Source organism: Salvelinus sp. IW2-2015, linkage group LG13 (genome assembly GCF_002910315.2).
Source record: "Salvelinus sp. IW2-2015 linkage group LG13, ASM291031v2, whole genome shotgun sequence".
Classification (NCBI taxonomy): Eukaryota; Metazoa; Chordata; class Actinopteri; order Salmoniformes; family Salmonidae; genus Salvelinus; species Salvelinus sp. IW2-2015.
The window spans coordinates 38136479-38160030 of NC_036853.1; the positions used below are offsets into that span (position 1 = coordinate 38136479).

At 42.9% G+C, this 23552-nt stretch overlaps 1 pseudogene; it reads left to right on the plus strand.

The window, feature by feature from the left end:
• Positions 1-23552, plus strand: part of LOC111971415 (DENN domain-containing protein 1B-like) — a 160409-nt pseudogene that overhangs the window by 51287 nt on the left and 85570 nt on the right.

The window sequence follows — 23552 nt, forward strand, 5'->3', positions numbered from 1 at the left end:
TCTCTCTGTTCTGTTATAATCTTAGTGCATCATATATGGTTTGGAAGGACATCAGCTCCTACAAGAGCAGCAAGTATATTGGTATCGTCTTGCTAGGGGAATTTGAATGTACGTTCTGTCTTTTACCTAGTAGTCTACTTAATCATTGCTGTTTGAACTGTATGATTGCTCAGTACTTTTCACTGTCGTTGCGGACTTAGATTAGTTTCAGGCCTATTTGTGTATCAGTCTTGCTAATTTGTGTGTGTGTTTTATTGTAGGGGGTGTTTTCCTCACTTCTGCCAAGCAGTCAGTGTGGGGAGTAGTCTTTCACCTCTGCTAGGAAATTAGTGTTAATACTTTAGTCTCCCCTGTTTTTTCAGCGGCAGTATTGTCAAGCGGTGTTGTCGCCGAAACAAAGACGTTCTGCCAAGTTATTTGAGGAAGTTAAGAGAGGAAGGCTCCACACCGCTCTCTCACTTGAGAATCTTACCTAGTTATTTTCCGATGATCTCGTTTTGCTCTTTTGTAGCTTTGGCAAGTATGTGTGTGTTTCCCATCCCAGTTTGCTCCTCTCTCTGTAGGTTTTTACAGACACTCCCCATCCTATGGCTGCAACCCTTCTAATTTAGTGTACCCGACGCGCACAACCCATGTGGAATTGCTAGTCTGCAGTCAATAAGGCTGAGTGAATTTCAGCCTATATTGCTTTTCATTCCCTACACTTTTTTGACCCTTACTGAGATATGTATTAGCCCAGAGAACACTGCTACTCCAGCTGCTCTCTCGTCATCTGACTTTGTGTTCTGTCATAGTCCTCGAGAGCATGTGGTTGTCAGGGTGGTGGCACAAGGCTACTAATTTCTCTTAAGTGGATACCCCCCCCCACTCACCTGTCTATCTCCTCAATTGAATTCCATGCAGTCACTGTCACCTGTCCACTCCAGCTTAACATGATCATTTATTGCACACCAGGTGTCGTGTGAGAGTTATTCAATGAGCTTGACACCTTGATAAGCTCATTGCAAGACGATGGCTCACGACTTTAACTTCCTGACGCCTGACTTCAGTTAATTTCTTTCCACCACTTTCTTATGTTGACCTCACCCTTTCCCAGTCGCCTCCCACTCACAAGGCAGGCAATACGCTTGACCTCATCTTCACTAAAGGCTGTTCGCTATCTAATCTCACTGCAACCCACTCCATGTCTCTGATCACTACTTTGTTTCCCTTTCTCTCCTTCTAACCTCCAACCCTACCCACTCAGCCCCTACCCAGATGGTTATGCGCCGCCGCACTTTTCACCCTCTCTCCCGCTACTCTCTCCTCTTCTATCCTCTCCTCCTTCTGATAAATCCTTCTCCCTTCTATCTACTGATTCTGCCTCTTTGACCCTACTCTCCTCGCTTTCCACATCCTATGCCTCGCACTCTCCCCTTTCCGGCCGGCCGGCCGGCTCGGCCCTCCCCTCCTGCTTCGTGGCTGAGTGACTCATTCCGGGCTTACAGATTGGCTACGGCAGCTGAGCGAAAATTGAGGAAAGGTCCTCCGGGAGTTTAGTTATCCTCCTTTCAGTCCATCCTCTGTATCTGCTGCTAAAGCCACTTTCTGTCACTCTAAATTTCAAGCTTCTGCCTATAACCGTAGGACACTCTTTTCCACCTTCTCCTCCTTCCTTAATCCTCCATGCCGCCCTCCCTCTCTGTTGACAACTTTTTCAACCAAGAAGGTTGATGACATCCGCTCCTTATCCACTCAGCCTATTGAGTCCACTGGTCCCACTCACACAGAACTACCCTACGCCTTGACTTCTTTCTCCCCGCGACTAGTGAGGTCCAGCCGCCTGACAACCTGCCCGCTCAACCCAATCCCCTTCTCCCTTCTCCAGACTATCTCCGGAGACCTTCTCCCATTCCTCCCTTCCTTCATCAACTCATCAAAAACGACATACCTGTATCCCTTCTTTCTTTTATTTCCAAAACACTTGAGCGTGCTCTGGCCAACTGTCTCGCCATCGCTCTCAGAACGATCTTCTTGACCATAACCAGTCAGTGTTCAAGGCGGCTCACTCAACCGAGACTGCTCTTCTCTGTGTCACGGAGGCTCTCCGCACTGCCATAGCTGACTCTCTTTCTCCTCTTTTCATATCCTCCTTAATCTATCCGCTGCCTTCGACGCCATGAACCATCAGATCCTCCTCTCCGTCCTCTCAGGGCTGACCGTCTGAGGCTCTGAACACTCTTGGATTGCATACTACCAGGTGACGTGGAGATGATCTGTGTCTGTACCACGTACTCTCACTACTGGTGTCTCCCAGGGCTCAGTTCTAGGCCCTCACCTCTTCTCTCCGTACACCAAGTCACTCGGCTCTGTCATATCCTCACATGGTCTCTCCTATCATTGCTGTGCGGATGACACTCAACTACTTTTTCTCCTTCCCCCCTTCTGACACCCAGGTGGCGACATGCATCTCTGTGTGCCTGGCAGACATCCCAGCTTGGATGTTGGCCCACTGTCTCAAGCTCAACCTTGACAAAATGGAGCTGCTCTTCCTCCCGGGGAAGGCCTGCCTGCTCCAAGACCTTTGCATCATGGTTGACGACTCCACAGTGTCCTCTTCCCAGAGTGCAAAGAACCTTGGTGTGACCCTGGACAGCACCCTGTCATTCTCTGCGAACATAACTCGCTCCTGCAGGTTCATGCTCTACAACATCCGTAGAATACGACTATTCCTCACACAGGAAGTGGCTCAGGTCCTTATCCAGACACTTGTCATCTCCCGTCTAGTCTACTGCAACCCTCTGTTGGCTGGGCTCCCCGCTTGTGCCATCAAACCCCTGCAATTTATTCAGAATGCCGCAGCCCACCTGGTGTTCAAACTTTTCCCATGTCACCTCGCTCCTCCGCACACTCCACTGGCTTCCAGACAAAGCTTGCATCATCTTCAAGACCCTGGTGCTTGCCTACGTCGATGTGAAGGTGTTTAGTCCTAGGGTCCTGAGCTTAGTGATGAGCTTTGAGGGCACTATGGTGTTGAACGCTGAGCTGTTGTCAAGCACTTAATACCTACAGACGTGAGTGCTACAAGTCGGTAGTCATTTAAGCAGGTTAACTTGGCACTCTTGGGCACAGGGACTATGGTGGTCTGCTTGAAACATGTAGGTATTACAGACTCGGTCAGGGACAGGTTGAATATGTCAGTGAAGACACTTGTCAGCTTATGCTCTGAGTACACGTCCTGTTAATCTGGCCTTGTGAATGTTGACCTGTTTCAAGGTCTTACTTACATTGGCTACGGAGAGCATGATAACACAGTCGTCCGGAACATCTGGTGCTCTCATGCATGCTTCAGTATTGCTTACCTCGAAACGCACATAGAAGTTATTTAGCCCTTCTGGTAGACTCGTATCACTGGGCAGCTCGTGGCTGGGCTTCCCTTTGTAATATGTAGTAGTTTGCAAGCCCTGGCACATCCAATGAGCATCAGTGTAGTAGGATTCAAACTTAGTCCTGTATTTACGCTTTGCCTGTTTGATCGTTCATCCCAGGGCACAGTATGATTTCTTATACGTGTCTGGATTAGTGTCTCGCTCCTTGAAAGCGACCGCTCTAGCCTTTAGCTCAGTGTGGATGTTGCCTGTCATCCATGGCTTCTTGTTGGAATATGTACGTACGATCATTGTGGGGACGATGTAGTATACTCCTCAATGCCATCGGATGAATCCCGGAACATATTCCGTGATTAGTGAGGGGAAGAGGCGTTGTCATGCCATTTTTACGACTGTGTTGGCGTGTTTGGACCATGATAGTTCCTTAGTGACGTGGACACAGAGGAACCCGAAGCTCGCGATCCGCTCCAATACAGCCCTGTACTTGACACGATTGTGATGTGTTGTTGACTCACATAACTATCTTAAGATGAACACACTAATTGGAAGTCACTCTGGATAAGAGCGTCTGCTAAATTACTAAAATGCTAAATATTATAAACAGTGGTCCACTCCACAGTACACAGTGAGTTCCCTCTCCCAACACTGAGCTGGGTTTATGGGGCTATCAGCCCCAGCCTGTTTAGAAGGATCTGCCCTCAGAGAGCTGTTGGAGCTGTTGCCCTCAGATCACCCATTGGTGATCCATCCATTGGTGGTCCATAGACAACGGAACAAAGTGTGCTCCATGTTAACACCATGGGGAAGAACAGGCTGAGGCAGAGACAGGCCAGTGTGGAAGGGAAGACCTGCCTGCTGTTGCTATGTTGGGAAGGGATGTAAAGGCTATGCATAGGCAGAAACAGAGGCAGGCCCTGTAATGTGCTGTAGTTAGCTGTGATGCCAGACCTCCGCCAGGGGAGCAGAGTGTACTGTCTCACTGAGTGATACCCCTGTCTCTACCTCCGATAAATAATGCAGCCTCTACACACGCACACACACACACGCACGCACGCACGCATGCCTTCAGAGCTACAAATGTATTAGCTGCTTTATATTCTTTTGTCTTGGGAAAACGGTTAGCAAGGGGGAGGAGGGGAGAGGAAATAGTGTACAACAGAATAACAACAACAACAGTGGCAACATTGGTTCCCCCCCCAGTCTTGGATCCCCCTGGTATACTGGAGGTCCCACACATCACCTGGAGGAATGGAGGAGGAAGGCAGGGGGGGGGGGGTGTTGGAGAGGAAAGAGAGGGAGACAGAGAGCGAGAGAGATGCTTGTTGGAGAAGGAAGGGAGAGAGAGATTCTTGTCATTTGTGTGCCTTCCGGAAGGGAAGAGGGTTGGTGTTGGAATGTTGTGTACATTGAGAGAGATGGCCATCTGTTTTTCTGTATATATGCCTACAACACACACACACACACACACACACACACACACACACACTTTTGTTGTATCTGTGATCTTGTCGGTCTCCATGGCTCAGGGACTGTCACTTTTCCTGTCAACACATGTGGGCGGGGCTATGGCCGTTACGGAATCCGGCAACCCATACGTTTTTATTTGAAGAGAGATAGAGTATGTGTGTGTCTGTGTGCCATATGTACAACACTAAGCTAGGCTCTCCGAAACATATTGGTGTTCCTACATGGCGGTTAATAATAGTAGTGAGTCCATACGGCATGGGTGGCGCTCAGACGTGTGTGACAGTTTTATAGCCACACAGCCTTCCTACACACTGATACGCAAGACACACACACACACACACACACACACACACACACCACACACACACACACACACACACACACACACACACACACACACACCACACACACACACACCCTCATATCTCTGTTCCTTGTTGCCTGTGGTTATGGTGGCAGGCAGCTTTGTCTAGTGATCGGGGGGATCAGTGGTTGTTCCCCATGGCTAGGCTGCTGTGCCAGACAGACACACAGACCCAGGACCAACCTCAGTCAGACAGACAGAAGTGGTGGCTGGCTCAGCTAACCCATATGGTGCTCTGCTCTGCTCTGCTCCAGTCCCCAAATAACCCCCCCCCCCACCCCCACAGGGGAGGTGTTGGGAGATAAAGCCCTTAAGGCTCTACACCCCCCTCCTCTCCCCTGCCCGTTCCGTACCCCCAGAGCTGCTTAGCCTATTGTCACAGCAATCTGCCACCACCTATAGGTCTTTCTCTCTTCTCTCCTCCATCCCTCTATCTCTGCCTCCCTCCCTAACTCCTTCCATCCCTCCCGGCCTCCCTCCCTCTTTCACCGCCATCACCCCTGATAATCGATGTGCTGTAAGTAATCGTAGCTAATTATTTAAGCTATGGGTCTGGACCTATAGAAAGGAAAACCTTTTCCCTGATTCTCTCAACTGAAACACTTATCAGCTCTGGGGATGAAGTTGTTTCTGTTGTATTTAGGTTATTTAGCCTAATTGAATTATTTAATGAGATGATTTTAATGAGCTCACTATCAGACTTTGGATTAGTCTTTGTTCAACAAGTAATTTTATTGATGAAATATATTTGATTAGGCTAAACTTACAGGGTTGTGTATGAACACAAAAATACACAAATGTATTAATAATACAGGTTATATATGTAGCGTTCTTACTATTAATGCATTGAGTATTTCATAGTTTTTAAACATGTATAAGTAACATTATAAGAGCATTATATAAAACATCTATACTGGGTTGTTACTGAAGTGTGACTGTTGGTTTGTTGTTTGTGTTGTTTATGTTATGTTAGTGTTGTCTAATCAGTGGTTGTGTTATTCTGCTTCTCAGGAGTTTCTCCAGACGATACCCAAGTTCTGCTTCCCCTTCGATGTGGAGAGGTAAGGAATAGGATTCCTTCCCCCTGCTCCCCTGTTAATAGTCCTGTACTCTACCCTACCAACACAGTGACACACACACACACACACACACACACACACACACACACACACACACACACACACACACACACACACACACACACTAATATGTTTTAGTAACAGGAGAGCTGTGTGTGTATGCTGTGGAGCGATGGCGTGTGGAGTCTGTTGTTAACAGCTGGTGGTGTAGTTGAAGCCAAAAGCCTCTCTTAGTCTCCTAAACACCAAGCCAGTCTGCTCCCTGCTCCCTGCCCAACCCATGCCAAGCCATTTGATCTCACTCCCACCACGGTGTGGGTGTGCTATTTTGTGTGTGTGTGTACCCGTGTGTGCTTTTGTATGCATTTGTGTCTGTCTGCATGTATGTGTATGTCTCGCTTGTATCATGTGTTTATCTTTGATTGAATAACTAAATCTCTAGATTTGGTACCAGTCTGATTTGAAAAGCAGCCCTCTGTAGAGGATTCTGCTCTTATTTTGTAGCCTGGAAAATGACATTGGAAAAGTGCCATTGTATAGTTAGGAGGTAGGGGGGTGGGGGTTGGGATATCCTGAGCTGTGCTGTTCTCCACACGAGCTTTACTGCTGCCATCTAGTGATGAAACTTCATAAGAAACGCACATGCCCAACTCACACACACTCAACAGTCAGGGACTGTAGCCAGAATCATATCGAAAAAGTTTAGAGGTGAGGTTGAGCGACTTCGACTTAGCGTTGGGGGGAGTAGTTACTTTTCCCATTTAAAAAAAATACTGTATCTTTATAATGTTATAATACGTTTGTCATTGCTGTCCTCTGCTGTGATAATGTGGTAATAAGGAGTTTCTCATTTTCTATTTAACTGAGACCATTGCATTACTTTCACTGATCTGATTGTCATGATTCCCTGGACTGAAAGTCTTGATAAATGTCCCATGTGTGCTTGTGAAGTAATGATGTGTTATTTCTGTTCCGTAGGTGAGTGTGTGGTAATACTGTATTTCTTGAGGTAATTGGTCGTGTGTTAACGGTGTGTTCTCTCTCTACCGTGTGTGTGTGTGTGTGTGTGTGTGTGTGAGGTGTGTGTGTGTTGTGTGTGTGTGTGTGTGTGTGTGTGTGTGTGTGTGTGTGGTGGTGTGTGTGTGTGTGTGTGTGTGTGTGTGTGTGTGGTTGTGTGGTGTGTGTGTGTGTGTGTGTGTGTGTGTGTGTGTGTTGTGGTGTGTGGTTGACTGTTCCCAGGGTTTCCCAGAGTCAGGTGGCCAGAACTTTACCTTTGTGCTGACGGACATCGAGAGCAAGCAGAGGTTTGGCTTCTGCAGACTCACTTCCGGCTGCCGTGTCTGCATCTGTCTGCTCAGGTACGACACGCTCACACACGCACACACACACACACACACACATGCTCACACACGCACACTCACACACGCACACACACACGCTCTCACACACGCACGCACACACGCACACACATACACACACACACACACACACACACATATTTTGTAGACTTTGATCTCGAGCGACTTACAAATAGTAAGGAAGCTTATTCTTTAGCACCCTCAAACTCAACTCTGGACCTCGAAGCCAGTTCCACTGTGTTTTTTCATTGTTCCCCTCTAATCTGTGACTGATTTTAGACCTGGGACACCAGGTGTGTGCAATTAATTATCAGGTAGAACAGAAAATCAGCAGGCTCCGGACCTCGTAGGGTAAGAGTTGAATAGCCCTGCTTTATCTATTGACCGATTGCATCAATCAGTTAGTCATTCATGTTTTTTTATTTCTGAAAATGATTTTGTCACAATTACCTTTTTCATTAGGAAAGACATCTATATTATTGACATGTTACTTATTCATAAATACAAACTGTTTGTAATGTTCTCACGTCAGTCATATGCAGATTATATTTCTTAATTGATTGTAGAGAGAGTTGGGTTCTCTTTGGAAGCAGTATGAATCAGAGTGTTACCCTCTTCAATTTCTTAATGCCAGTTACAGAAAAATTATAAACTCCTGAATTCTATATTAGTTTGGTCCCTATAATGTTATTAATTTAGTTAATTTATTTAACCCGGAGTCAATTAGGAACAACCTATCATTTACAATGACAACTATGAAGAATTATTTTAATCGTAAATTTCAACTCCCTCTCGAGATATCGTTTAGCAGCCTGGATTTATCTCTAATATGATGTCATCTTTTATTATTAATGCACAGAAAGACATTTCAGTAAAAATTTATTTAATAGGGCCTTAGAAACTTTTATATTTTATATTAACAATTTAAATAACAAACATTTCATTATTAAAACAATATAGTTGAACAAACCACAGAAGTAATGGGAATTTGCACAGTCCAAAAACAATAATGAAAAAAGATTATCGAGGAAAAAAAAATATGAATTTCTCATATGCTAAACTAAATGCAGTAATTGCCTAAGTGTCGTGAGGTAGTGTGTGTTGTGTGGATATTGACTGGCAGCCGCAGGGTTTATCTTGTTCTTGATGAGCTGCTGTCGAGATGAGCTGCCCCCCACCTCCGCCCTCCACCCCCCCTCCACACACACCCGCCCATCCCGGCCAGCCACCACCATGCCCTTTGTTTTCCTTTTTCTTTTTTGTCTTTCTCCTCGTTATTCGGCTACAGGCACAGAAGCACGGCGAAGGAAGCCGCTTTGCCCATAATTATGCATGAAGCCTCGCTGCCAATTAGCAGAGACTCCCCTGTCCCCCTCTCTGAGTCCCACATGCTAATTCATTTGACATATGATGTATAAAATTCATTATGCATTCTGAACAGTTTGCATGGCTTGCTTCATTCATAATAAGAAATGTATAGAAAAAAATATATATTCTGTGAGTGTGTTTTAAAGACTTCAGTTTGTTTTTGCTGCCTGCTTTTTTTGCCTCGTAAATAGACCCACTGTGTGGGGAAAAAGATTAGTGAAAATATTTTTAATCATGATTACAAAGACATGCATATTTTAGATATCCCATGGTTTAGATGTGCGAAATATGTACAAATAGAATGTTTGCATCAACGACAGAGATGGCAGATTTGATTCCAAGTTTATTTATTTTTAACCTTTGTTTTTCCGTTTTCTTATATATATATATATATATATATATATATATATATATATATATATATATATATATATATATATATATATATATATATTTTTACATATTAGTAATACAAAGTAGGATGAAGAAGAAAATTGGCCCAGTTTGCTTTAATTGAGAAATGCAGAAATGGAAAGAAGTTGGGAATTCTTAGATAAGCAATCCAAGTTGTGATCATATTGAATAATCCTTTTAAATCTACAGTATGTAGTGATCAAATGAGAAAGAGACATTGCCTTCACAAAGTATTCACACCCCTTGACTTTAAAAAATATTTTGTTACAGCCTGCGTTAAAAATTGTATAAATTGAGATTTGTTTTGTCGTTGGCCTACACAGAATACCCCATAATGTCAAGGTGAAATTATATTTCTCTAAATTTTTACAACGGAATTAAAAATGAAAAGCTGAAATGCCTCTAAGTATTCAAATTAAACATTTACTTATAAAGTCACATAATAAGTTGCAAAGACTAACTCTGAGTGCAATAATAGTGTTTAACATGATTTTTTATTGGCTACCTCATCTCTTTACACCACACACATAATTATCTGTAAGGTCTGTCAGTCTAACAGTGAATTTCAAACACAGATTCAACCACAAAGACTCGGGAGGTTTTCCAATGCCTCGCAAAGAAAGGGCACCTATTGGTAGATGGGGGGAAAAAACTAAAAAGCAGACATTGAATATCCCTTTGAGCATGGTAAAGTTATTAATTACACTTTGGATGGTGTATCAATACACCCAGTCGCTACAAAGATACAGATGTCCTTCCTAACTGAGTTGCTGGAGAGGAAGATTTCGGGGATTTCACCATGAGGACAATGGTGACTTCAAAACAGTTACATAGTTCTCTCCTATCACAGCAATTAAACTGAGGATGGATCAACAAGATTGTAGTTACTCCACAATACTAACCTTATTGATAGAGTGAAAAGACGGAAACCTGCACAGAATTAAAATATTCCAAAACATGCATCCTGTTTACATTAAGGCATGAAAGTAAAACTGCAAAAAACGTGGCAAAGAAATTAACTTTGTCCTGAATACAAAGTGTTAGGTTTGGGAAAATCCAACACAACAAACAGATCACTGAGTACCACTCTTCATATTTTCAATCATGGTGGTGGCTACATCATGTCATACTTGTCACCGGCAAGGACTAGGGAGTTTTTTTTTTAGATAAAAAGAAACGGAATAGAGCTAAGTACAGGCAACATCCTAGAGGAAAACCTGGGTTAGTCTTCTTTCCAACAGACATTGCAAGACAAATTCACCTTTCAGCAGGACAATAACCTAAAACACAAGGCCAAATATGCGCTGCAGTTTCTTACCAAGATGACATTGAATGATCCTGAGTGGCCTATGGCAAGACTTGGACATGGCTTTACAACAATGATCAACAACCAACTTAACAGAGCTTGAAGAATAAAAAAAAGTGCAAATATTGTACAATCCAGGTGTGCAAAGCTCTTAGAGACGTACCCAGAAAGACATCACTGCCAAAGATGATTCTAACATGTATTGACTTCGTGCGTTGAATACTTACCTAATCAAGATATATTAGTGTATGAGTGTTTTATCTTTATATATATATTACACACGCACACGCACACACACACACACACCGCGACCGGGAGGCCCATGGAGCGGCGCACATTTGGCCCAGCGTCATCCGGGATAGGGAGGGTTTGGCCGGCAGGGAAATCCTTGTCTCATCGCGCACTAGCGACTCTTGTGGCGGGCCGGGCGCAGTGCACACTAACACGGTCGCCAGGTGTACGGTGTTTCCTCCGACACATTGGTGCGGCTGGCTTCTGGGTTGGATGGGCATCGTATCAAGAAGCAGTGCGGCTTGGTTGGGTTGTGGCTCTCGACCTTCGCCTCTCCCAAGTCCGTACGGGAGTTGCAGCAACAAGACAAGAATGTAACTACTACCAATTGGATACCACAAAATTGGGGAGAAAAAAGGGGTGAAAAATACAAAAAAAAAAATACTTGTTTTTCAACCACTCCACAAATTTCCTGTTAACAAACTATAGTTTTGGCAAGTCGGTGAGGACATCTACTTTGTGCATGACACAAGTCATTTTTCCAACAATTGTTTACAGTCAGATTATTTCACTTATAATTCACTGCCACAATTCCAGTGGGTTAGAAGTTTAAGTACACTGAGTTGACTGTGCCTTTAAACAGCTTGGAAAATTCCAGAAAATTGTCATGGCTTTAGAAGCTTCTGATAGGTTAATTGACATCATTTGAGTCAATTGGAGGTGTACCTGTGGATGTATTTGAGGGCCTACCTTGAAACTCAGTGCCTCTGCTTGGCATCATGGGAAAATCAAAAGAAATCAGCCAAGACCTCAGAAATAAAATTGTAGACCTCCACAAGTCTGGTTCATCCTTGGGAGCAATTTCCAAACGCCTGAAGGTACCACGTCATCTGTACAAACAATAGTACGAAAGTATAAACACCATGGTACCACGCAGCCGTCATGCCGCTCAGGAAGGAGACGAATTCGGTCTCCTAGAAATGAACGTACTTTGGTGCGAAAAGTGCAAATCAATCCCAGAACAGCAGCAAAGAACCCTGTGAAGATGCTGGAGGAAACAGGTACAAAAGTATCTATATCCACAGTAAAACGAGTCCTATATCGACATAACCTGAAAGGCCGCTCAGCAAGGAAGAAGTCACTGCTCCAAAACCGCCATAAAAAAGCCAGACTACGGTTTGCAACTGCATATGGGGACAAAGATTGTACTTTTGGGAGAAACGTCCTCTGGTCTGATGAAACAAAAATAGAACTGTTTGGCCATAATGACCATCGTTATGTTTGGAGGAAAAAGGGGGAGGCTTGCAAGCCGAAGAACACCATTCCAACCTTGAAGCACAGGGGTGGCAGCATCATGTTGTGGGGGTGCTTTGCTGCAGGAGTTACTTGTGCACTTCACAAAATAGATGGCGTCATGAGGAGGAAAATTATGTTGATATATTGAAGCAACATCTCAAGACATCAGTCAGGAAGTTAAAGCTTGGTCACAAATGGGTCTTCCAAATGGTAAATGACCCCAAGCATTCCAAAGTTGTGGCAGAATAGCTTAAGGACAACAAAGTCAAGCTATTGGAGTGGCCATCACAAAGCCCTGACCTCAATCCTATAGAAAATTTGTGGGCAGAACTGAAAAAGCGTGTGCAAGCAAGGAGGCCTACAAACCTGACTCAGTTACACCAGCTCTGTCAGGAGGAATGGGCCAAAATTCACCCAACTTATTGTGGGAAGCTTGTGGAAGGCTACAACCGGAAAGTTTGACCCAAGTTAAACAATTTAAAGACAATGCTACCAAATACTAATTGAGTGTATCTAAACTTCTGACCCACTGGGAATGTGATGAAAGAAATAAAAGCTGAAATAAATAATTCTTTCTATTTTTCTGACATTTCATATTCTTAAAATAAAGGGGTTGATCCTAACCTACCTAAGACAGGGAATTTTTACTAGAATTAATTGTCAGATATTGTGAAAAACTGAGATTAAATGTCTAAGGTGTATGTAAACTTCCAACTTCAACTGTATATATACAGTGTATTCAGAAAGTATTCAGACCCTTTGATTTTTCCCCACATTTTGTTACGTTACAGCCTTATTTATTACGTTACATTTCCTCAACAATCTACACACAGTACCCCATAATGAGAAACAAAACAGGGTTTTAGAAAGTTTTGCTAATGTATTAAACATTTAAAACAGAAAAACCTTATTTACATAAGTATTCAGATCCTTTGCTACGAGTCTCGAAATTAAGCTCAGGTGCATCCTGTTTCTATTGATCATCCTTGAGATGTTTCTACAACTTGATTGGTGTCCACCTGTGGTAAATTCAATTGATTGGACACGATTTGGAAAGGCACACACCTGTCTATATAAGGTCCCACAGTTGACCGTGCATGTCAGAGCAAAAACCATGCCCTGAGGTCGAAGGAATTGTCCGTAGAGCTTCGAGACAGGATTGTGTCTAGGCACAGATCTGGGGAAGGGTACCAAAAAATGTCTGCAGCATTGAAGGTCCCCAAGAACACAGTGGCCTCCATCATTCTTAAATGGAAGAAGTTTTAACTACCAATACTCTTCCTAGAGCTGGCCACCTGGCCAAACTGAGAAATCGGGGGAGAAGGTCCTTGGTCGGGGAGGTGTACAAGAACGCGATGATCACTCTGACAGAGCCGCAGATTTACTTTGTTGAGATGGGAGAACCTTCCAGAAGGACAACCATCTCTGCAGCACTCCACCAATCAGGCCTTTATGGTAGGGTGGCCAGACGGAATTCACTCCTCAGTAAAAGGCACATGACAGCCCAATTGGAGTTTGCAAAAGGCATCTAAAGACTCTCAGACCATGAGAAACAAGATTCTCTGGTCTGATGAAACCTGGCACCATGCCTGCGGTGAAGCATGGTGGTGGCAGCATCATGCTGTGGGGATGTTTTTCAGTGGCAGGGACTGGGAGTCTAGTCAGGATCGAGGGAAAGATGAACGGAGCAAAGTACGGAGAGATCCTTGATGAAAACCTGTTCCAGAGCCCTCAGTACCTCAGACTGGGGCGAAGGTTCACCTTCCAACAGGACAACGACCCTAAGCACACAGCCAAGACAACGCAGGAGTGGCTTCGGGACAAGTCTCTGAATGTTCTTGAGTGGCCCAGCCAGAGCCCGAACTTGAACCCAATCGAACATCTCTGGAGAGACCTGAAAATAGCTGTGCAGCAATGCTCCCTATCCAACCTGAGAGCTTGAGAGGATCTGCAGAGAAGAATGGGAGAAACTCCCCAAATACAGGTGTGCCAAGCTTGTGCGTCATACCCAAGAAGATATTCAGGGCTGGAATCACTGCCAAAGGTGCTTCATCAAAGTACTGAATAAAGGGTCTGAATAGTTATGTAAATGCGATATTTAACTTTTTTGTTTGTAATACATTTTCAAAAATTTCTACAAAACCTGTTTTTGCTATTTCATTATGGGCGTATTTTGTGTAGATTGTTGACCAAAAAATTACAATTCAATCTATTTTAATCCCACTTTGTAACGCAACAAAATGTGGAAAAGGTCAAGGGGTATGAATACTTTCTGAAGGCACTATAGATAAAACATTACACGCCCAACGACGTCCCTGCGAGGAGGCTTCTAGCTAGCTACCTTTTATTTAATGTGTCTGTTCCCCGGATATAAAGGTAAGTAAAACAGTTTACGTCCCTGTGATTGTTGAAGTGCTTGGAGTATAGAATTGTCACCTATGCTTACACAAGGAAGTGGCTTAATGAGTAGGACAGTTTTATGTGGCCAGGCCTTTGTTGTGCTGCGGCTAAAGCCTAGGCTGAAAGGGGCACGCTACCTTCAGGCCAAAACCTCTTCAAAGAGGCAGATTGTTCGATTGTACTCTTTCTTTCTTTCTTTCTTCCTTCCTTCCTTCCTCCCCCCCCATCCTCTTCCTCCTTTTCTCTTTTGGTCATTCTCTTATATTTAGGGAGAAATCATCCTTGGCAATGTGAGAGGGGTCTCAGATGAAAAAAGGTGTTTTCCTTGATTTTATTTGGCGGGTGAGACCTGGGTTCCCTTTTTAGGGGCGTCGGCGCTTCAGTTAGTGGTCACTTAGCGAGACGCCGGAGAACATTTCCTTCCCTGTACTTAACCTCTGACCCGGGAAAGTAAAGGTGTAATCAAATCTTCCAGGGAGCTGGCTACAAGGTGCAAGTTGACTTTCGCTAAGGGCCGTGGGTGTGAAGGGAGATTTAAGACCCATCCAGGGAATATGAATAACAGTGCCGCGCTTAACACCCAACAGGTGTAGTTTACTTATCACATGAAAACCTAACCTACCCAAAGATATGTAGGTATTTATTTGGATTGAGATATTGCACTTGGTTTATTCTGGTAATATCCCTACACCAGGAAAAAAAACTCTCTTCTCTCTCTTCTAATTGTTTTTATGGGTAATTACATAATTTACGTCCTTACAAAAACACCAGTTCATTTATTTGAGCTTTTAGAGAATATAAGTCTTAAGAATTAAGACATAACGAAAAGGATTTGACCACATCTAGCCTATATCTTCTGTTCTGCCCATCTATGTGTAGATGGGAGAGTCTCTAAGGGGTTGTGTTGTGTTAGGGGATACAGTCTGTTGCCTGGCTACCAATCCACATCGTTTCGGCCAAGCGTCTCGCCCACTAACATTTCTGGATTTGAGGATTTGCTTCCTCCCCATCAACTTCTTCAATGCGAACACATTCAAACCATTCTGATTGCTCCCAGAAAACTATGGGTTTGTCCAGTGCCAGCCTACACGAAACATGAATCACTTTATTTTGATGTCAGCACACACAAAACGTATAGGATTAGCAGGTTCAGATTGATGCATGGAGGTATTTGATCAAGCAACTAAATTAAATTCAGGATTAGTCGTCAGGAAATACCGTCGACGGGGTTGTGTTAGGGGATATAGTCTGCGGGGTTGTGTTGTGTGTAGAGGATACAGTCGGGTTGTTTTGTGGTAGGGGATCCGTGTTGGGGAAGCTACTATGAAAATATAGTTTACCAAGCTACCAATTACTTCACACTGGAAGAAGTTAAACTGCAATAAAGCTACCCGTAAACATATAGTTTACTTAACTACTTTTTCAAAGTAACTTTAGTTAACGTCATCCAAACTACACTCAACAAAAATATAAACTTAACATGTAAAGTGTTGGTTCCATGTTTCATGAGCTGAATAAAAGATCCCTGAAATTTTCCACACCCACAAAAATATGATTTCTACATTTTTGGGCACAAATTTGTTTACGTCCAAGTTAGTGAGCATTTCTCCTTTGCCAAGATAATCCATCCACCTGACAGGTGTGGCATATCAAGAAGCTGATTAAACAGCATGATCATTACACAGGTGCTGGGGACAATACAAGGCCACTATCTAAAATGTGCAGTTTTGTCACACAACACAATGCCACAGATGTCTCAAGTTTTGAGGGAGTGCACAATGGAATGCTGACTGCAGGAATGTTCACCAGAGCTGTTGCCAGAGAATTTAAAGTTTATTTATCTACCATAAGCCCCCTCCAACGTTGTTTTAGAGAATTTGGCAGTACGTCCAACTGGCCTCACAACCACAGACCATGTGTATGGTGTCGTGTGAAGACCATGTGTATGGTGGGCGAGCGTTTTGCTGATGTCAATGTTGTGAACAGAGTGCCCCATGGTGGCGGTGGGGTTATGGTATGGTCAGGCATAAGCTACGGACAACAAACACAATTGCATTTATTAATGGCAATTTGAATGCACAGAGATACCGTGACGAGATCTTAAGGCCCGTTGTCGTGCCATTCATCCATTTCCATCACCTCATGTTTCAGCATGATAATGCATGGCCCCATGTCGCAAGGATCTGTACACAATTCCCGGAAGCTGAAAATTTTCAAGTTCTTCCATGGCCTGCATTCTCACCAGATATGTCACAAACCCATTGAGCATGTTTGTAATGCTCTGGATTGATGTGGATGACAGCATGTTGCAATTCCCGCCAATATCCAGCATCTTCGCACAACCATTGAAGAGGAGTGGGACAACATTCCACAGGCCACAATCAACAGCCTGATCAACTCTATGCGAAGGAGATGTGTCACACTGCATGGGGCAAATGGTGGTCACACCAGGTACTGACTTATCCACGCCCCTACCTTTTTTAAGGTTTCTGTGACCAACAGATGCATGTCTCTATTCCCAGTCATGTGAAATCCATAGATTAGGGCCTAATTTATTTATTCCAATTGACTCATTTCCTTATATAAACTGTAACTCTGTGAAATATTTGAAATTGTTGCATGTTGCGTTTATTTTTATTCAGTATACTTTGTGAAAAAGTATCATTTATAATTCTTAAATTGCAAGAACATTGGAGTCAGATGTTGACAGAATGTTTGAAGTGGTAATTGGGCAGGTCTGATGCCGAAAAAGAAAGGAAATTCATGCGTTCTTTACCCATATTTATTTTAGTCAAAAAGTAGCGTGTAGTTCCTGTAGTTAGCTAGACCAGTACATGGCAACTGAAAACACTACAAAGATATGAATTTAGTTCAACTACCACCAAGCTCATCAAAATGTAATTAAATTACTAGTTGAACTATATGTTGTTTACTACTCCCCATCACTGTATGGCAGGTCCTGGGCCCCCCCCCCCCCCTGGGTGCACGTTTTGGTTTTTGCCCTAGCACTACACAGCTGATTCAAATAATCTAAGCTTGATGATGATGAGTTGGTTATTTGAATCAGCTGTGTAGTGCTAGAGGGAAAAAACAGAGTTTTGGAAACCCTGCTGTAGGGGATACAGTCTGAGGGGTTGTGTTGTGGTAGGAGATACAGTTGGAGGGTTTGTGAGTTGGCCATAGATTTAACTGGTTTACTCGGGAGTATCCAGTACTTTGAGTGATGTGTGTGTTTTAAAACAGCTGGAGAGATAGCCGGGCCTCCACACACATTGATGGATGTCTCTCTATCTGGGGATTTAGGAAGCACAAACAGACCTAAGCTGCTAACTGAGGAGAGGAGCAGTGATTTCTTAAATCGCTTCATTTAAGAAAAAAGAAACACATACTGTACCACAGGAAATAGCTCAGAAATAATAATCAGTTTTATACAAAAACATGCACCAATCGGTGTGTGAGGCCGGACTGGACAGAGAGAGAGGAGAGAGATATGTGAAGGATTAGTGTCCAGCCTGGCTTTGTAAACAAAGGACCTGATGAGACTGATAATGACTGGTCTTTGTTTCAATGACCTGTTCAGAATTTTTTGAAAATGTATGGATTAATTTTGTTGTATTGATTTTTTTCCCCCTTTTAATGTTGAAAATAAACTTCAACACATCTACAATGAGATGGGCAGTGTTTCTGTTATATGTATCTGAATTACTTCTAAGTATTTTGGCATTTGGATTACACTGAGCTGAACTACCAAAATACTTTTCTATACCATTTTTTTTAATAGTGGTTTACCATTTTGTTTCCCACCTTCACCCTGCATTGGTATCAGAAGTCTGATGGCACTGCTAAATGAACTAAATATAAACGTGTTTACAAAAATGGAGCATGCTGAGTATTATTCTAATGATCTCCGCCCCGAAACAAGGTTTTGTCTAGAAGGGATACAGGTTTTGTCAAAATATAGGTTTCGGAGAACTTACGCAGCAGGTTAAGATAATTAGGGTAGCAGGTTAGGAGAATGAGGTTAAGCTGTATCCCATCTAGACATGACCTCGAAACAAGGCCAATAACAATAACCAGTGTGCTTTGCAGTTCATTTTGGTCATTTAGCAGACACTCTTATCCAGAGTGACTTACAGTCAGTGAATTCAACTAAGGTAGATAAAGAACAACATATCACAGTCATAGCAAGTAAAAAGTTTCTTTAACCTTTACTGAGAATGTTGTTGCTGTTTGGGCCATCTACTTGCTAATGTATTTCTGTATTTTAAAATACAAAATACATGTATTTGAATTAAAAACATTTCAAGTGTTTTATAGTTTATTTTGATACATTGATCTATAGGGTATTTAGTCATTGTAATTTTTGCCCATCCCTGCCTAGATCCCATCCCTGCCTAGATCCCATAGAAATATCCACTGCCTATTTATTTTTAATGTCCAGCCAGCATGTGAATTTTATAGTTCACACATGCATGTTACATTTGGGTTTGCAGAGTGTGACCTGATTACGGTGAGCTGTTCATGCGGATGTCAAAATATTGACATGTTAAGAAGCTGATTGTTTCAGGTTAATGGTCACTCAGGCCCTCTGATTGGTGTGCTTGGCTGCACTTGCCTGGGAACCGCCGTGTCATTGGCCCCCTTGCAGATTTAGTGATATGAACATTTGCATTAGGTTGACTTTATTGTTTTTTTCTTGTTGTGCGTTAATTCCAGTCTGCAGAGCAGCCAGTGACCCATGCCCTGAGAACTACCCAGTATCCCCCTGTCTCCCTCTACAGGACTTCCCTGGCTAATAAAAGTCTCTCACACACATTTTCATTAAAGTTTCATTGTGATTTTTTTGTGTGGTGAATTTTTGTTAGCCCTTTCAGCCAGGTAGCCATTTCAATTTAACGAGTGACTTTTGATAATGCAGCATGCCCGCACATTTTGTTTAATGTAAGTTTCATTTTGACAATATTCATTCATTTCTTTGTTCTTATATTTCACCTTCATTCAGTTAATGAAAGTTAATAAAGCATCTTTTTTTTTTTTTAAGTGATGAATGATAAACGGGACATAATCCAACGTCATTATGCAATGCCTCACTTCGATACCTCACCACATTTGTATTATTTGATTGCATAACATTATACATGCACTGAGCTCTCTCTCTCTTCTGAGCAACCTTCAAGCCAAAACAAAATGTTGGCCATATTCCACCTCAAAAGGAAGTCAACTAACTCCGCCAAGAATATGTCAACCGTATAAAGAAAGCCGTGTTGCAGATGCATTTGGCTTCTGGTGGGTGTATTTTGTGATTAGCTATAACACAAACACTAAAGCATAATATTTTTTTTTTGTTCATTTTATTTATTTATTTAACATGAATTTGATAAGGAAAAACCAGAAGGAATGTTTATTTTAAAATGTAAATAAGGGGTGGGAAAGAGAGAGAAAGAAGGTGAAAAGGGGCAGTGGGTAGTGCTTTTCTTTCTGTGCATCTGTGTGTTGGCTTGGGCTGAGCCTGGGCTGTGCATCTGGGATCGGTATGCTTGTAAACCATGGCATCCCTCCTCGTCCTCCTCTACCACAGCTTTCGTTGGCCCAGTCATGTTGGGTTGAAGAAACTAAAGCCAGTCTCTACCTCCCATCTTTACCTCCCCAACCCACCGCCTTTAGACTAAAGCCTGCCTCTCTACCTCCCCTGCAAATAGCCCAAAATACGAAGAATGTCGTAATTACATAGTATTAGACAGTATTTACAGTATATTGTAGACCTATATATCTACTTTTAACCATAGTAGGCGGGCTATACATGGCTGTGTCCATAGCCTACTTTGTCTGTAAAAGAATACAACAGTTGAATTTAAATATTTGTGTTTTTATTGTGAAATATAGCAAAATAGTAGAATATTAATTAGAATTATGGATTGATTGTAAACGTGTATTTTGTGTTCTTTCTCTCTTGCAGTTATCTCCCCTGGTTTGAGATCTACTACAAGTTCCTGAACACACTAGCAGATCACCTAACCAAAAACCAGGTAATACGGCCTTCATATCTCTGTACAGTACCTCCTTTAGGACATTTAATAAGACTCAGGGTTAACAAACCTGATATTGAGGTACAAGAAATCAAAAACTTTCCAGAAATGTATTTTGTTCCCGTCATGTGGCAGAAGTCACCAACCAACAATGGACTAGTACGCTACTTTTCATCAGCTTCTGTTGGGCATGATCTTGTTTTGCACACAGTAGCAGTTTAAGGTTGTATGTACAGTAGCTGGTTGTGAGAGCCATGTTGTTGTAAGCTGTTAGCATTGTTCTGTCTGTTTGTAAATGGGGCTGAGCTGGGGGAGAGAGAATCAGGCATTGGCTTGCTCTGAGTTTTTTGAGGCAGCGATGTTGACATTTCACAGACCAAACGCTGATTTAGAGCTAGAAGTCAACTCCTGATGATTTACTGGAAAACAACAAACAGTTTAGGAATACACACACACACACACACACACGTTGCCAAACTATTTCAGTAACAGAGGGAAAGAAGTTCAGGGAATGTATAAAAGAAATGGGAAAAATGTGCAGCTAGCGTAGAGTGGAATTGATGAGGCAGTGTTTATACCAGAGCGCGAGAAAGGAGGGAGAGCGAACAGGGGGAGAGGGAGACGGAGAGAGGAAGGGAGCGGTTGGGAGCTGGGACTAAGGAGTACCATCAGTGTGCTGTCATGTAGCTTTGCTTCCTCAAAGCTACTATGCTGAGAGAGGGGTGAAGGGTCGCACACACAGGCGCAGGTTCAGGGGGTACAGGAAACAGAGCATGTCACGCAACACTTCAACCAATCAGAGCACAGGCGGTCATTAGCCTGCTCTCCTGCTTTTAGCATCTTGAATGTATTTATTATGCATATATATCTATTGTATAATGTGTATATGTGTGTGTGTGTGTATATATATATATATATATATATATATATATATATATATATATATATATATATACACAATAATCTCTTCTATATTCCTTCTAAAATGTCAATCTCTTTATTTCACAGACACAGTACTGTATTTGATTTGAACTGAAGTATAGTACTGTAAATTAATTTATGGATGGATTTCTTTGACAGATGTCATTTTCAGTAAAAACAAAAGTAGAGTACACGTGTAAATGCTATTTTCTGTAAAATAATAAGTCCTTTGCTTGTGTGAAAATGTCTATGTTCATCTTTATCTCTGCTCTGAAGCAGAGAGAGATAGAGAGTGAAAGAGGGCAGGGATTCGGTAAGAGATAGATGAGGTATGTGTGTGTGTAAATGTTGGGTGACTGCAGTGTTGGTGTGCATGATTTGGTTTATATTTACCCTGCTGTTGCAAGGCGATGGAGGGATGTTGACAGACGAGGGGAGACCGTAGCGATGAGGGTTTAGGGCCAGGGGTAAATTAAGTGTTTCCTCAGGCTCAGCCCGGTTACTGACCATGCGTGTGAGCATTCAGCCTCTCGTGACAGGAGGCTGTTCAATCTCACACTCTCTCACTGTCTATCACACACACTCTCTCTCTCTCACTCACTCTCACACACACCGTTTCACACACATAGTCACGCGCAGGCATACACACTAATGTTAAAGCTCCACCGTCGAAAACTGGCATTGAGAAGAGACAGAAATTCTCTGAAGCCAAAATATTTTTCAGAAATAAGAACCTTTTTTCTTTGTCTTAGTAACCGGTCTTAGTGACAACGTAATTATGTCTTAGCAACCTCTATTCCAATTATACCGTGCTCTTTATCATTATAACAGTAACTAGACAAATTATTCAGAGAGTTCATCCAGGAAAAGACGTGTGATGACGGGTGCCTGTTTGGTGGCCAGCCTGATCTCTCTATGGAGCACAGACTTCTGGGTAACTACACATCAGAACCCCAGCCCTTGTACAGTAGGTCCTAAATCAGCGCTGGGTAACGGTCCTCTGCTGTGGCCGGACACATCGCTCTGCCTCTTTTTCTTAACCTCCGCATCCTCGCCGCTCGTTAAACGCTGTGTGTCAGACGGATGTGTCTAGCCTCTCGGAGGAACACACAGTCCGCTTCCAGCGCCCTGCTCCCAGCTACTTGCCAGCCACACCCTCAGCGCCTTTTCAAATCGCTCATGAGTTGACATACAATATCCGATTACATTTTTGTGTGTTTTGGTTTTGCTGTTAAGTTATATACAGTACCAGTCAAAAGTTTGGACACACCTACTCATTCCAGTGTTTTTTTATTATTTGTATTATTTTCTACATTGTAGAATAATAGTGAAGACATCACAACTAGGAAATAACACATATGGGAATCATGTAGTAACCAAGAAAGTATTTCAAAAAATATTTTAGATTCTTCAAGGTAGCCACCCATTGCCTTGATGACAGTTCTGCACACTCTTGGCATTCTCTCAATCAGCTTCATGATGAATGCTTTTCCAACAGTCTTGAAGGAGTTCCCACATGCTGAGCACTTGTTGGCTGTTTTTCCTTCACTCTGCGGTCCAACTCATCCCAAACCATCTCAATTGGTTTGAGGTCGGGTGATTGTGGAGGCCGGGTCATCTGATGCAGCACTCCATCACTCTCCTTCTTGGTCAAAAAGCCCTTACACAGCCTGGAGGTTTGTTTAGGGTCATTGTCCTGTTGAAAAACAAATGATAGTCCCACTAAGCGCAAACCAGATGGGATGGGGCGTATCGCTGCAGAATGCTGTGATAGCCATGCTGGTTAAGTGTGCCTTGATTTTTTATAAATCACGACAGTGTCAACAGCAAGGCACGGTGGGAACCACACATACAGAGATCATCCGTTCACCTACTCTGCGTCTCACAACGACATGGTGGTTGGATCCAAAAATTGCAAATATTGGACTCAGACCAAGGGACACATTTCCACCAG